General features: G+C 39.8%; 1 protein-coding gene across 1 annotated transcript in view; it reads left to right on the top strand.

Moving 5' to 3' along the window:
• SPTLC3 (serine palmitoyltransferase long chain base subunit 3) overlaps window positions 1–14,310 on the top strand; it is a 293,417-nt gene that overhangs the window by 40,792 nt on the left and 238,315 nt on the right. Inside the window, exons 4-5 of the mRNA XM_090134807.1 lie at window positions 6,047–6,227; window positions 12,970–13,092. The gene's annotated coding sequence lies outside the window, so the exon portion shown is untranslated. The remainder of the gene's footprint in view (window positions 1–6,046; window positions 6,228–12,969; window positions 13,093–14,310) is intronic.

Here is a 14,310-nt window from a genome sequence, read left to right as displayed (position 1 = left end):
GAGTCCTATAATCTCTTCAGTGTCGCTCTTAAATTAGAATCATAGAGTATCTGGACAGGGAAGGGACCCGTAAGGATCATTGAGTCCAACCCCTGGCTCTATGCAGCACTACCCCAAACCTGATGTCTGAGAGTGGTGTCCCAACACTCCCTGAGCTCTGGCATCAGGGCTGTGCCCACTACTCTGGGCAGCCTGTTCTGTGCCCACCGCCGTCTGGGATCATTCCCTCACCCCCCAACCCTCTCTTGACGCAGCTCCATGCCGTTCCCTCCGGCCCTGTTGCTGTCACACAGAGCAGAGCTCAGCGCTGCCCTCCGCTCCCTGTGAGGGCTGCGGCCACCATCAGGCCTCCCCTCAGCATCTCTGCTCTGGGCTGAGCAAACCCAGGGACCTCAGCATTCCTCACACACCTTTTCTTCTGGGCCCTTCACAATCTTTGTAGCTCTGCAAAGGTCAGTTCTCCATAGAGATGAAGGAGCCCTTAAGAGGATCACCAAACTCCTCTGTCTGTGAAAGATAAGTGAGATTGTTGTCTTTTATGTGTCCATCTTGAAAGTGCATCTGTCTTCCACAGAGTGACTGGATGCTGTGTGCCTTGGTCTCGGATATAGATGCAGGAAGGAGAGCTTGCAGCCTTGAGCAAAAATTATTTTTTTTTATTAATTTTTTTCATGACAAGTAATATTTCTGTGCAAGAAAGAGTTGTAGTTTTAATTTTTAGAGATAAGATGTCATAGGAGATGCATGTGGGCGTTTGTGGTATTACCTCAAATCTGCATCCTTTGGAAATGCCTGCAGCTGCAAGAGACCTGCACTGAAATTGGAAATCATACCAAATGTGACTAATTTCAGGCTGTGCTGTGAACTTGGATCATGTCTGGGAAGTTGTTTGAGAGGAAATTTCAAATTAAAGGTTTGCACGCTCAGTTCTTGCAACCCCACTTTTATCTGTGTCTGAAAATGGACTGATTTGGCTATTTCTGGTTTATTTCCAAAGGAAGCTTTGTAGGGAGATGGTGCAGTTCTGCAGTATTGGTACACTCATGGTTTCATTGCCTTTTAAAAGATGCTTTAAGCTAGGACATAGTAATAGACTCTAAAGAGTTTTGCAAAAAAACCTTTTGCTTGCAAACTTTGGTGAAATTTAGATTTACCACTGAAGCTTATGACTTGAAATAGATTTCTTAAGTTCATTAAAAATGTACTGGTTGAGATGGTATTTGTCAGTGCAATTAGGTGGAGGGGGAGTGGGAGGCGGACTCATTTATTTTGGATAGCAGTGTCCTCTGTATTTGGACTCTTATAAGCAAGTGACCTATCAGTATATCGAGAGGAAAGGAGGTCTTACACCTTTACTGCTGTCACTTAGGAGAAATACTTAAAATGCATTTTGTAGTCATATAGATGCAACAACAAAAAAAAAAGTTAGTACAGTGAAAGACTGAAATAACACTGACTTGTAAAAAAACTGATGATATTTCTTCATTGGGAACTCTAATTATATTATCTCCAAGGGAGTACAGACTGAGAGAGGAACGTGAATTGGAAATTTTCTGCTTGCTTTTAATCTTAGTGATGGAAAAGTTGATTTTAGGCAGGATATTTGTCAGAGGGTGTGTGTAGAAACCAGTGATGAGAAGTGCACTTCTGTTTGCACCTGTTCATAAGGCATTAAGAAAGGGGTCAATTTTACCAGGGGACAGCAAATTGAAATTGAGAGGAACTGTGTGCACCATTAACCAGTGTGCCTTCCCAGGATGAGCATATCCATATCTAAAAGGACTCTGAAGAGGAAGAACCATAGGTGAGCAGATTTATCTGGCACTATGAGTCCTTGGTTCTGTAGGGGTGGATCATGCACGTAGTGTCAAGGTCCAGGAGAAAACTCTCATAGAAATTTACCACTCTGCAACTGACTCGTGCTTCTCACCCCTAAGAAGTCTACCTACCTGTGGTAATCTGGTATTGTTTCTGCATTCATTTGCAGTAGAAAGTGGCGGAGTAATTCCAGACAATTATGAGGTTAAGGTTGGGAGAGCAGTGGTCAGGATAGCCTTTCCAAAAAGCTTGATTCAAATATATGTATATCAAGCATGCTGACCTGCCATGAAAATGGCATGCAAATGCATGATCTGCAGCTTCATATCTCATGGAGCATCCTTTGTCATGTTTTTCTCCAGTCTCTTTTGCAAGGAGAACTGAGTTGGGCCCATACTCACTGTGACCTGCAGAACTTTGCTCCTGCACTCTGTGCTGGCCGGCTGAGCGTGTGCAGGTGGGAGCTGTGAGCTCATGGGTAATGTGTATCAGATGTTTCCCTCGCAGTAACAGTATTTGGGGTCATTTCAATAACTGGATACACCTGCGCTTTTCTAATAGGCTGTTAAAACATTTCAGACTGTCCAAACCTCTCTCTGTACAATGGAATATACAAAATCATGGTAATGCCATTTCTGAGAGGAGCAAACTGCTGTCAGATTCCCCTCCATATTCTCAAAAAGCGAATGTACAATTGCAAACCCATTGAACTGCACTCCATTATCTCTTATTAATGGGAAATTGTCCATAAATTGCTGAGGCGTGACTGGTTTCTTTTCCCCAACACAGCTGCAGTCTCTTTATCCTGTGATATTTCAACCTCTCAAAAATAAAAAGAGAAAGTAGGAATGGGAGGGATGGGAGGAGGGTGGCTTGAAACCACTCATGGCAGCATCTTCCAGCAGCCCCTGGCAAGAAGAGCTTTTTCCCTGCTGCAACACTGGCTTAGCAAGGTTAATGTGGCTGGGACTGGCTTCTCCACTAAGAGTGGGAAAGGGAGGAGCAGGAAAAGGGAAGAATTTACTGTGAGATAGTAGGTGTAAAGTTATACAGGGAGAAACTGTCCCATTCACAGAACACTGTGGTTCAGAGTCATATGGGCAGGATGCCCTTTCAATAACACAGACTTCTCCTGACACCCCCTCTCTTTGCAGCAGAGTGAGGGGTATGGATGAGCTCCAAGTCTGACCCAGTCTCACTTAGGGTCCTGGAGGTTCTCTCCTACCTTTTACATTAGTTCTTCTAGCAGCTGGGAAGGAGAAAACAAACACTTTGGCTGGATTTCTAAAAAATCATGGAAACATTAAGGTTGGAATAGACCACTTAGATCATCATGTCCAATTGCTGACCCATCCTCACCATGCCCACTATCCATGTCCCTCAGTGCCACATCTCCACGCTTCTTGAACACCTCTAGGGATGGTGACTCCACCACCTCTGTGGGCAGCTTGTGCCACTGCCTGACCATTCTTTCTGAGAAGAAATTTTTCATAATATCTGACCTGAAGGACTCAGTATTTCTTGGTATGAACAAAAAACTGCTGCAAACATCATAGAAAGAGATGCAGATGATATCTGAATCCAGCAGCAGGCTGCTATTATTGATGGCTCTGTGCTTGAAGGGGCAAGATAGTGTAAGGGATAGTGCAAGGTAGAGAGGAAGAAGATGGGCTCTTAAATCAGGACTGTGGCAACCAAGACATGTTAAGTTGGATCTTGCAGTGATCGAATTTGCAACAACTTCTCATTTTCATTCTGGATCCCCTTTAGTTCAGCATCATTTCAAGCAGTGTGCACCTGGAATAGAGAGCCAGGTACCCTGAGATATGGAACAGGGCAGATGTCCACTGCATTCAGCAGCTGCTCCATCCATGTGGTCACTTTTCACCTGTCACATTAGGATGAGAAAATGAGCTACCTTGTATCACAAGTAACAGAAAGCTGCACAGTTTTCCCTGTGTTAAATTACACTACAGACAGTTTAACTCTGTAAACAAGCTGCTCGGCAAGCTGTCAGAACAATTACACAACTCTCTCTCCCCCTGTCCGTGTTAGCACAGAGCAGCTCAGTTGTGAGGCTGGAGCCTCAGCCGCACCCACCTTGCTGTGGACATCTAATGAGTGTCCACTGGGCCCAGGGCAAGTCATCTGTCTGTCGCTCAGTTTTTTTCACCTGTTGAATGAAAATAATGACCAGTCTTCTTGCTGAGCGCTTTGGGATTGGCTGCAGAGAAGACCCAGCAGGTACTGTTAACAGTAAGCAGGAAGAAGAGACAGCAGCATCCACAAGGGCTGTATGAAGGACCTTGGGTCTTGATCAGGCTTGATAGGAAATGACTTCTTAAATAAAAGCTCTGAGCTGTTGGAGGGCACAGCCAACAGAGCAAATTAGGATTTGTGTAAATGCGTACTGAAATATGAGCAGGACTATTACCACTGGGTTCCCATGACGACTTCTTGCTACCATCAGTGTTACAAAACATGAGGTACTGCAAGTATGAGGTTGCTCACCCACTAATTACTGAGCTCTGAACTTCTTGCCTGAGGTCTACAATGCAAAACACAGTGGAAAAAGCCTCACTTTTTTTTTTTTTAAGTGGCAAATATACTTTGTGTACTGCGAGCACAAGCTTAGCTTTCTGCTAGAATGTCCAGTGCAATTTTTGAGCTAGTAAAATAGAGCCAGTCATACCTATTACAGGAGAAAATATTACTTTTATGAGGATGCTCTGTGGCAGTGAAAGAATTTTAAAATTGGTTGAAGAAAATTATGCCATTGAAGAGAGAAGTGGCTTTTAATCCTTTGATTCATAAAGGTTTACAATGGAGTATAAGAGTAGTTGTCTTCCCAAAGGGATGCACAATTTCCATTAAATATTATTGCTTGAAATAAATCTAATTTAAAAAAAATCCTTTATGTAGAATGACATGTGGAGATGAATATTTTGAACCAGATTTTCAGCTGCTTTGTACCAACATTTTATCAATTGAAAGTTTGGTCCTTAAATGCTGCTTACTGATTTATGTATTTTCTTTATTTTCCTCTATTGTCTGTTTTCTTTCCTATTCCACTTGGACTTTCCTTGTGCTCCAAGTCTAGTGGAAAGTACCATGATGCTAGATTTCAGATGCTAGACCTGTGATGCCGTTCTGAGACAATTGTCACTTCTCACTTGCATTTTGTGGCATATTATAAAATGCTGCTTCTCTGTGCAGCAATTTTGTCATTATTTGAGACAGAAAGAAAAATGGGAAATCCATTACAAGCCAGACTTTGTTATGACATGAGAGAAGAATCCCCTGGGAAGTTAGATTAAATTCTCTTTGAAAATAAAATAAAAATGCCACCATGCTTGACAACATTAGATTTATTGTACTTGTATCAGAAACTCTAGGTATGCTCCTTGTCAAAGCTTCTTTAGATGCTGAGACATGTGAAACAAAGCAAATCATTCTTTGAGTCACAGAAAACAAAGTTCATTACTGAATTGGAATTAGAAGATTTGAATAAGAGCAGAAATGGGTAATTTCATTACCTAATTGGAGGCTTGCTCTTGATTGTATATATGTATCTTGAAACATAAAAATGCTGTTAGGTATGATTAAATCCTGGGGACACTGTGCCCATTTAAAGACTTTGCTACAGCCAGCCCTAGACCTACAATGAGCTGAGCATGTTTGCCTCTGATAGTAACTCCAGTGTGAGTCACTGGCATGCATTCAGATTAGGCTGTGTGCCTGAGAAATTGAAATTAATGGAAAGATTTTACTTCCCTTGACTGAGTATTGTCCTTGACTGTGTATCTCAAAAGCAGTGGCTCATTCACCTACTGATCTGCTCCCAGAGGTTAGGTGCATGCATGTGAGGAGGCTGGATTTGTCATAATTAATTGTCATCATTACAGGAGGGAAACCAACTTTTTACACGGGTAGATAGTGATAGGACAGGGGGAAATGGTTTTAAACTTAAGGAAGGGAGATTTAGATTAGATGTAGGGAGGGAGGTTTTTCGCAGAGAGGGTGGTGAGGTCCTGGCGCTGCTGCCCAGAGAGGCTGAGGGTGCCCCATCCCTGCAGTGTTCACAGCCAGGTTGGATGGGGCCTGGAAAACCTGATCTGGTGCTTGATCTAATGGTTGGCAACCCTGCTTGCAGCCAGGGGGGTTTGTAACTAGATTAACTTTGAGGTACCTTCCAACTAAGCCATTCTAATGATTAAATTTTCTGCAGGAGAACTTGCAGAAGGAAGGTGGAATGGCATCAGATTAGATGAAGAAGAGAACAAGGTAGTCAGTGAGGAATAGGCACCACCTGGAGAAGGTGCATCCGTGCTGAATAACTGACCTGTGCTGGGATGCTGGACATGGCCATGTGCAGAAAGCAGCTGCCTATGAAAATTTACCTGGGTAAGGTAAGATTGTATGAAACACAAACTGTGGGTGTTTGAACTGTCTTTGCAGTTGGCAGTATGAGAGAAGGTAGTGTCTTTAGATCTGTGGGAAATCTTCATGAACTTGTCACTTTGACTTGCCTCAGGGAAATCGGTTGTGAGCCTTAGAAAGTGAGGGAGTAAGAGGTTTTTCTTGCTTTTATAGTATTTCCTCTGTTGAGGAACAATAATGCCGTAGACAGAGACTGTTATTTTACAATTCCCAGATGTGTTGATAAATAGCCTGTGGAGGGGGGAAGGGTAATGGAAATATACAAGTGGTGAGTGCCAGACAGACACTTCTGAAATAGGATGGGAAGTTCTTTGCATGTTCTTTGCTGGAACTGGTGTATTGGGCAGAAGGAAAGAGGAGTCAAGGCAAAAGGAGGAGAGTAAGGAGGTTTAATAGAAACTTGAAGACAAGGAAAACTGAGGGGAGATGAAAGATGTTACCTGTGTGAATAAAAGAAGAAAGGAGACCTAAGTATTGTTAAAATGAAACTCTTCTATACTCAAAGTTTTTCTTTTTGAATGCACAAAGCTTATGAAAGATTTCTGCTCCTAGCTGTGAATTTGGCTTGAAGTCCCTGGGTCTTGCACTTTGAGAGAGCATTAACGTTCATTTAAAATCTTTTATTCCTTTTGATGCAATAAAGCCTATATAGTATTTTACTAAATGAGCGCCCCTTAAAGGGACAAAGCTATGAAAGAGTAATTTCCCACAAAATATGAAATCCAATAAGGTTTATTACCCCACCATTTAGTGAATGGCAGAATCCTAAGGAGTGTATGAATAAGTTTCCAATCACTTATTAATCTCCTGGAAGACATACTGCACACAGTATATCCAGCTCTTCCCCTCCCCTTTAGGTGTAACAATTGGATTTGGTTATGTCTTACATCTTATCTTTCATTATAATCTTTTCACCACTACTGAATGGATGAATTCAAAACATGCTTGACCCCATGCTTCATCTGATAGCTGAGCTTCCCTACACGGTCCAAAGTTTCAGAGGCACTCAAAGTGGGCAGCAAGCCTTTTTTTTTTTCCTCTTTTACTTCTGTTTATTCAACATTATTTTAAAGGCCATTTGCTGTTTGTGGTGGAAGCAGAATCCTTACCACCTTGGACCTCTTTGTGAATGACTGCACTCTCCTGCACGTCCCAGCTGGCATCACCAGGGCTGTAGTTTCTCCTCAGTGCCCCTAACACACGTACCTAGTTGCCATGCAGATACCAGAGCTGGAGGCTGTCGGGATAGACACATCACCAGGATTGGTGGCAGGAGAAAGAGGAGTGGGTAAGAGTGGTGCTAAATAGTGTTGTAGCAGGGGGACCTACACAGAAATTGCTCTGGGCGAGTCATTTAGAGAACTGCCTGTCAGTACGGTTAATGGGGTTCCCTGTGGTGTTGCAGGTTCATGAAATCTTTGTTCCTTTGTAATTGATGTTGACGCTTAGCACCACAAGCTAAGCTCCTTGAAACCAGTCCCACCTCTTAGCTCTTTTGATGATATGGAAGGGTTGCTTGTGTGGGATTGTCACCCTGAACAGTGAAATTAGAAGCTTCTTTCCTTAGTCTGAAATTCGCCTGTATTCTTCTGGGTCTCTCATGTAGTGGCAGAGGATAAGAATATGCTAAACCATGGAAATGTAATAAATTAAAAAAAAAAAAAGGCAAAAAAAAAACCCAGCAGGCTTGCTATTTTATGTAATATTTAAGTGATGGAGTTTAATGTTGGTAACCATTCTTTACTTTGCTCTTAAAAAGAGAGGAAGTTATGAAGACTTCTGTACAGAAAGAAGGAGAAAAGACCACAAAATAGCCTTTATCTCTGGAGCTATTTGGAGCTGAATGATTGTGATTTAAATACAGAATTCAAAAGAAATCAATTTTATGAAAGACTGCAGTAGAGAAAAAGATTTGAAATTTATGATCGGGAAATTACATATGCAGAGTAATTACATTTTCCGAGGCAAAGAATGATTGCAGTTTTCTCAGTTTCCAGCATATTCCATGCTCACTAGCTGCAGCTCTGTCCTGCTCTCAGCTGCAGGCTGGCATCTACCTTTCCACAGCATCAAGGCAGAGATAAGAGGAATTGTGTCCCATTGACTCAGGAGGCTACCAGAAAGCAAGCAGATACATAATTCTGCACCTTTCCTTAATGGAAATATTCCAATTCTTAGTGGGTTTTGTGTGTATGCATGTTGAGATTCTTCTTCTTTTGTCCTGGCTTCCTGCTTTAATCTCTCAAGATATATATATATATATGTACATACACATATATAAAAATTAAGCCAGGACAAAGAAAAAAGAAAAGGATATATATATATATATATATATATATATATATATATATATATATATATATATATATGTGCAATTCACAGCTTACCCTCCTAAGTAAGGCAAACAAGTATGCAGTCCACTCTTACTTTCCTACACAGAAACTCTCATTACTGTTAATGGGAGCTGGTGACATGCATGAAAGAAAAAATTTATTTCCAGGTTAATATTATTTTTTAAAACACATATATTTCTGAAACGCTGTTGTCAGTCAAGGCAGTAAGAGGATTTGCATGGTAATATGATGGCTGATGGATTTCTTGCAATAAAATCCAACAAGCTGATATATGAGGTACTTTGTATATATGTTTTTGTACTTTAGGAGCAGCATGAAGACCAGGGATGTGGCTCTGCTGTAGGAAACTCTTCATGTATATATCTTACAAATAGTAGTGCTCTGTTTTCTATCTGTTTGGGTTGGTTTTGTCTCTATTCTCCCTCACTCTGAAGAAAGCACATATGAAGGCAGCACACTTGCATGGATGCTCTTCATCACTGTTTCTCCTGTGATAATTTGATAAATAAATCCATATCAAAGATGCATGTAAGCATGTTTCCCTCCTAGCAGGACAAACTTGCAAAAAAATGTATGTCGTGTCATGAATTGACACACAAAAAAATCCAATTTGAATAATAAAATATAGTATATTTTTTCCCACAGTCCTTTTTTTCACACTAATGCAAGTAAGCCACATGTGCAAGCGCTCAGCCCTCACTCTGCTTGCCAGTACCAGAGAAGGTGTGATAATTTTGTCATCTGTGCTGCTTGGTTTTCCTATGTGTTAGCTTTGCTTCTAAATTAGGCTCTACATTATTAATGGCTCAAAAATTAATGTGATAAGCCACTTAGCTCATGATTTTAAGAGTGAGGAAAACAAAAAACAACAGAATTAAAGGTAGCCCTGGCTTTAGTCTGTCCTGTAGCTTTCCTGCCTCAAATTTATATCTTTATAGATGGAATTACCAGGAAGGAAAGGATAACAACCGATTCAAAGGTATGCTAAGGAAGGTTGTATGATTATCCCTGTAGGAAACAAATTCGATTTAGAGATGAATTATACACATAGCAGTACATTTAAGAAAGTAAACTTGAAGGAGTTACGGAATTGAGCGGGCCAGCTCCACTGGGAGGAAGCAGTGAAAATGAAAGGGGCTGGAAGAAGACTGGAGGATGCTAACTGGAGCAGTGATTAAAGCAGAATCGGTCTCAGTTCCTTTAGGAAAAATGAAAATTTAAAATAAAATTTAAAAAAAAAAAAAAAAAGGAAAGAAAAAACTAAACCTTGAAGAAGAAAATCCATGAAGGGAGAGCAGCATTTCACAAGGGAGGACTCAACAGCTGAAAGCAGAAAGCAAGTGGAAGGAATGAAGTATAAAGCTAGATTAGTGAAAAAGCAGAGGGAAACAAGTGGTGAGCCAAATGGGGTTTTGTCATCTGGCTGTCAGTGCTCGTCAAAGTTGCCAGCCTGTGCCTCAAATGCTACAACCTTTGCAAACTTTCCTGTCTGTGCAGATGTCTCCCAGATCTTAGCTTCTGCTCTTTGTGTACTGGCTGAAGGAGATGGTGAAGGAACTAAGGAGCATAAGTGATCTGCTGCTTTACTTGGAATGCAGAGGAAAAGGAGAGCATATAGGTTATGAAGGTTATGAAGTTGGGAACCAAAGCAAATGTGAAGTGAGCATCTGATGGGCAGACAAGGACTTCTTTAGAAAAATTAAGGCTGCATGTAACAGTGTTCCTCCTGAGACTCTTTTCAAGAGCTTAAATTGGAAAGGCTTGCAAAATACTGTAGTTAAATCAAGTGAACCTTTCCTCAGGGATTTCCTAGCAAATTATTGCAGTTTCTCTTAGGGAATGGAGATTGGACTGGAATGGGGAGTGAGGACTGTAGAGGAGTTTGTTGCTGTTGAATAACACAAATTAGAATGTACTGGAGGGGGTTGGGGAGGAAGTGTTGAAAGAACGTATATGTATATATATATAATATATATACACAAATTATAAAGAAACGTACCTTTGAAAATAGAAAGGATTTTTTTAGGTGAAATTCAGTCATACAGAGAGAGGCATCTGGAAAGATGTCATCACTGTATACCCTAGATCTGAACTAGCAATGCAGAATCCTTTCTCTAGCACAAGCGAAAACACTGGATTACGAAGGCCATCTGAACTTTGGAGATCCCCTAAGCCATGGGTATCCAAACTTTTGGCTTGCCTGGGTTGCACTGAGTGAAGAGGAATTGTCTTTGGCCATATATGAATTATATAATATAGTTATATAAAAAAACATAAGAAAATAAGTTTGGTTACTTATAAACATAATATAGTTATTAAAACATTAAAAAATAGAGGGCAACAAAAAGGTAAGATGAGTGGGATATTTTGACCTTATTTTTGCAAAACTAATGCATCAGTATCTATTTCTATGGATTGCAATTCTTACTGAATTTTCAAGGCACTCACCAGAGATTTTTGATCTAATGTTGCTTTTCCTGTGCTTCATCCTAGAAAATAGTTATTCACAAATGAATGTACTGCCAAAAAGCAATGACATGAAATCAGGCATGATTGTGTAGCAAGGGATATTTCTCTCTGATAAGATACGGCTTATAAAAGTCCAGTAAAGAGACATGATCAAATTTTTCTTTTAGTTGAATGTCTGATTGCAATGCTATACGTTCCATTTGAAAATTCCCAGGCAATGTTCTTATGTTGACTGAATATGGAGTTGCAAACATAACAAAAAATTGGTGATTTTTCCGCACTCTTAAAAACTATTCTCAAATTCCTTTATCAAAACAGAAAGCACAGCTGCATAGTTTTCACTGTTCACAGAATTTTGTTCTGCATGAAATTTTTTGCCTGCACTTACCTGGGAGTCAAGTTGGCCATAATTAAAGTTTCATTTCAAATGTAGTTATGATTTCAAGTATAGCACAGGTAAGTTGATTTTCACCTTGAATAGGCACACTTAAATCATTTAAAAAGACACTTAAATCAAATCCACCAAAAAACTGAATCTATGAGCTATTTTAATGTTCTGGCACAAATTTTCATTTGATTTTATAAATGATTTGATTTCAGTTTGGAAGTCATTAAATCTTTTTAGGCATTCACCTCAACTTAGCCACCTTCCTTTAAAAAAGTAAATGATGTCCCCATAATCAGTATCCATACTTCTAAGGAACTCTTGGAATTTGAGATGATTCAGTCACTCAGACTTTATGAACTTCAAAGCTTTGATGATGATTTGCACAATGTTATCCATTCTTAAAGCTTTCACACACACATTTTCTTAATGTCTGATGCAGTGATATCTCCTCAAATGTGAGTTTCCAGTGGCAGCTCCATTGCCTTCTATTAATTTTAGAAGTCTCTCTTTTTTTTTTTTTTTACCAATCATCATTGATGCTCCATCAGTAGCTATACCAGATATGTTGGTAAAGAAAATCACTGTAACGTAATTTTTATTGCTCCATATAAATCAAGAGATTTAGTTGTGTCTTCTAATGGCACCAGAGTAGCCATTATATTTATTATCAATACCTCTAATAAAAATGGCAAGCTGAGATGCACCTGTAACATTAATACTCTCATCTGTGGCCACAGTGGAAAATTTGAAATTAGCAACTTTACTCCCCAAATTACCTTCGACACCTATTCCTGTTTCTTCAGTTTGCCTGGCTATAGTCTAATGAGACTGACTTTAGAAAAATCGGGATTTTTTATTTGTTCGGTTTGCTTTTTGTTTTTTGAGTTTGTTTGTTTTGTTTTTTTTTTTGTCACAATAAATTATATCAGCCATGTTTTCCATACTTTGCTTAATAATTGGTTGGACTCGATGATCTCTGGAGGTCCCTTCCAAGCCCTACAGTTCTGCTATTCTGTAATAAACTCATCATCAGTAAACAGTTGATTCTTTTGCAGTCAGACTTGCTGCCACATAACTAGCTTAGAGTTTGTTTGAGTTGTAACATTTTTAAAAAGATTCTTCTGAGATGACAGACTTTTTTTCAGTTTCACTATTTTGTCTTTACAAAACATTCCTTGATATGCATCAAATTTGGCAGCATGTTTTTACACATGATGTCTTCTCAAACTGTAATCTTTGAAAACTGACACAACTTCCTTACAAATTAAGCATAGCGCCTTATTGTTTGTCTCGACAACAAAGTACTCATCTGTCCATTCTTTGTTGAGCACTCTTCCTTCATCCACAATTTTTCTTTTTTAGGGTTCTATTTTCTTTAGAGATGACATTAGGTAGGTTGAAATACCATTATCAGTAATCACTGTGTTTTACACAGCATGAGGCACATGTGCACATAACATGTGATACACGTGAGTTTTGATTTGATTGTTTGTTTTTCAGTGGGACACAGAAGGAAAAATGATGTACAATGAAAACTGGAAGGATTTCCAAGGAAAGAAAGAATGACAGAGCCTGTAGATGAAGACATACCTGCATGTTAATGAGTAAAAATCTGACCAGCAGGTAAGAATAAATAAGTCTTAGTTATTTAAGTGTCATGAATACTAAGGACAGTGTGACTTAGGGCAAGAGCAGTACAGATGGAAGCTATAAAATGAAGATTACTATATCATTCAAATTTAGTATGGACAGTGCTCTTATGAATATTTATGCACTTCGTGGTTCAGTGCTGGGCAGGTAGGGGATATGTTATGATGGACTAGATGTCTGTTTTCTTCATTATCTAAAATTATGAACTTAATAATGAACAGAAGAATAAAGCCTGTGCTTCATCATTACCTGGCAGATAATGACTACTGTCAATGCAGGTGAGTGTTCTGAGCTCCCAGCCATTCTTCACATGTTCTCTGGCAAGCAGGGAGAAAAGACTTCCTTCCCTCATCACCATGGCTGGGCAGGTCCCACCTGAACCGCATGTGGTGTATTGCGCTTCAGGGTGACGTTAGAGCTGTGTTGGTGGGGCACAGAGGTTAGTGGCCAGGACAACAGTGCCTGCACTTACTGGGAGTTAATGGACTTTGAGTTTTGGGAAATGCAAGGAAAGATAACACTGGAGACACAGTACACCTTGAAGACACATCAAACAGCAGACAAACTATGCCATGGTCTTGTTCTTGCCATGGCTTAGAACAAGAATGGGGCAATGATCTGCAAGTTCTGGCAAGGGAGGCTAGGAAAATTAGAGAGATATCTATCTCAAGCTGTCTGCTGCACTTTTGTCGCATTGATTTCTTCTGTGTCCATGAGTGGAGCTCTGTGAAGTGGAAAGCGTTGCTGTTCATGTATATGTAACTATGTATATGTGCATGGATGTACACAGAGGTAACTGATATTGATTAGGTCAAGATTTTAGAAGCCCTCAAAATTTGGTCTGATCAAGGCTAACTACTGATAAAATCTTCCAAAATCAACATTGATAATAAAAACATCCTTAGGGTCTGACTGTGAGCTGTTCTGAACAAGGTGTGTCTGAATAAAAACAAATATATATTTGGAAAAAAAGAAAATAGCTTGAAATGCATTACAAAAAACCAATACATGTAGGTAGGATGTGTGTCCCTTTATATATACATATATATATAAAGTAGATGTACGACTTTGTTATACATCAAACAAAGCCCGAATAAAACAGCTGTGCAAATAATTTCCTTCTGCACATCCAGCAGTGTTGCGCTTCTTTTGACGTTTACCTCAATTTCTTCATCTTTTATTTGAATCTGC

This window comes from Phasianus colchicus, chromosome 2 (genome assembly GCF_987193195.1).
Source record: "Phasianus colchicus chromosome 2, bPhaCol1.hap1.1, whole genome shotgun sequence".
Taxonomy (NCBI): Eukaryota; Metazoa; Chordata; class Aves; order Galliformes; family Phasianidae; genus Phasianus; species Phasianus colchicus.
The sequence above is the reverse complement of the archived record's forward strand: the minus strand, read 5'-3'. Positions and strand labels throughout refer to the sequence as shown.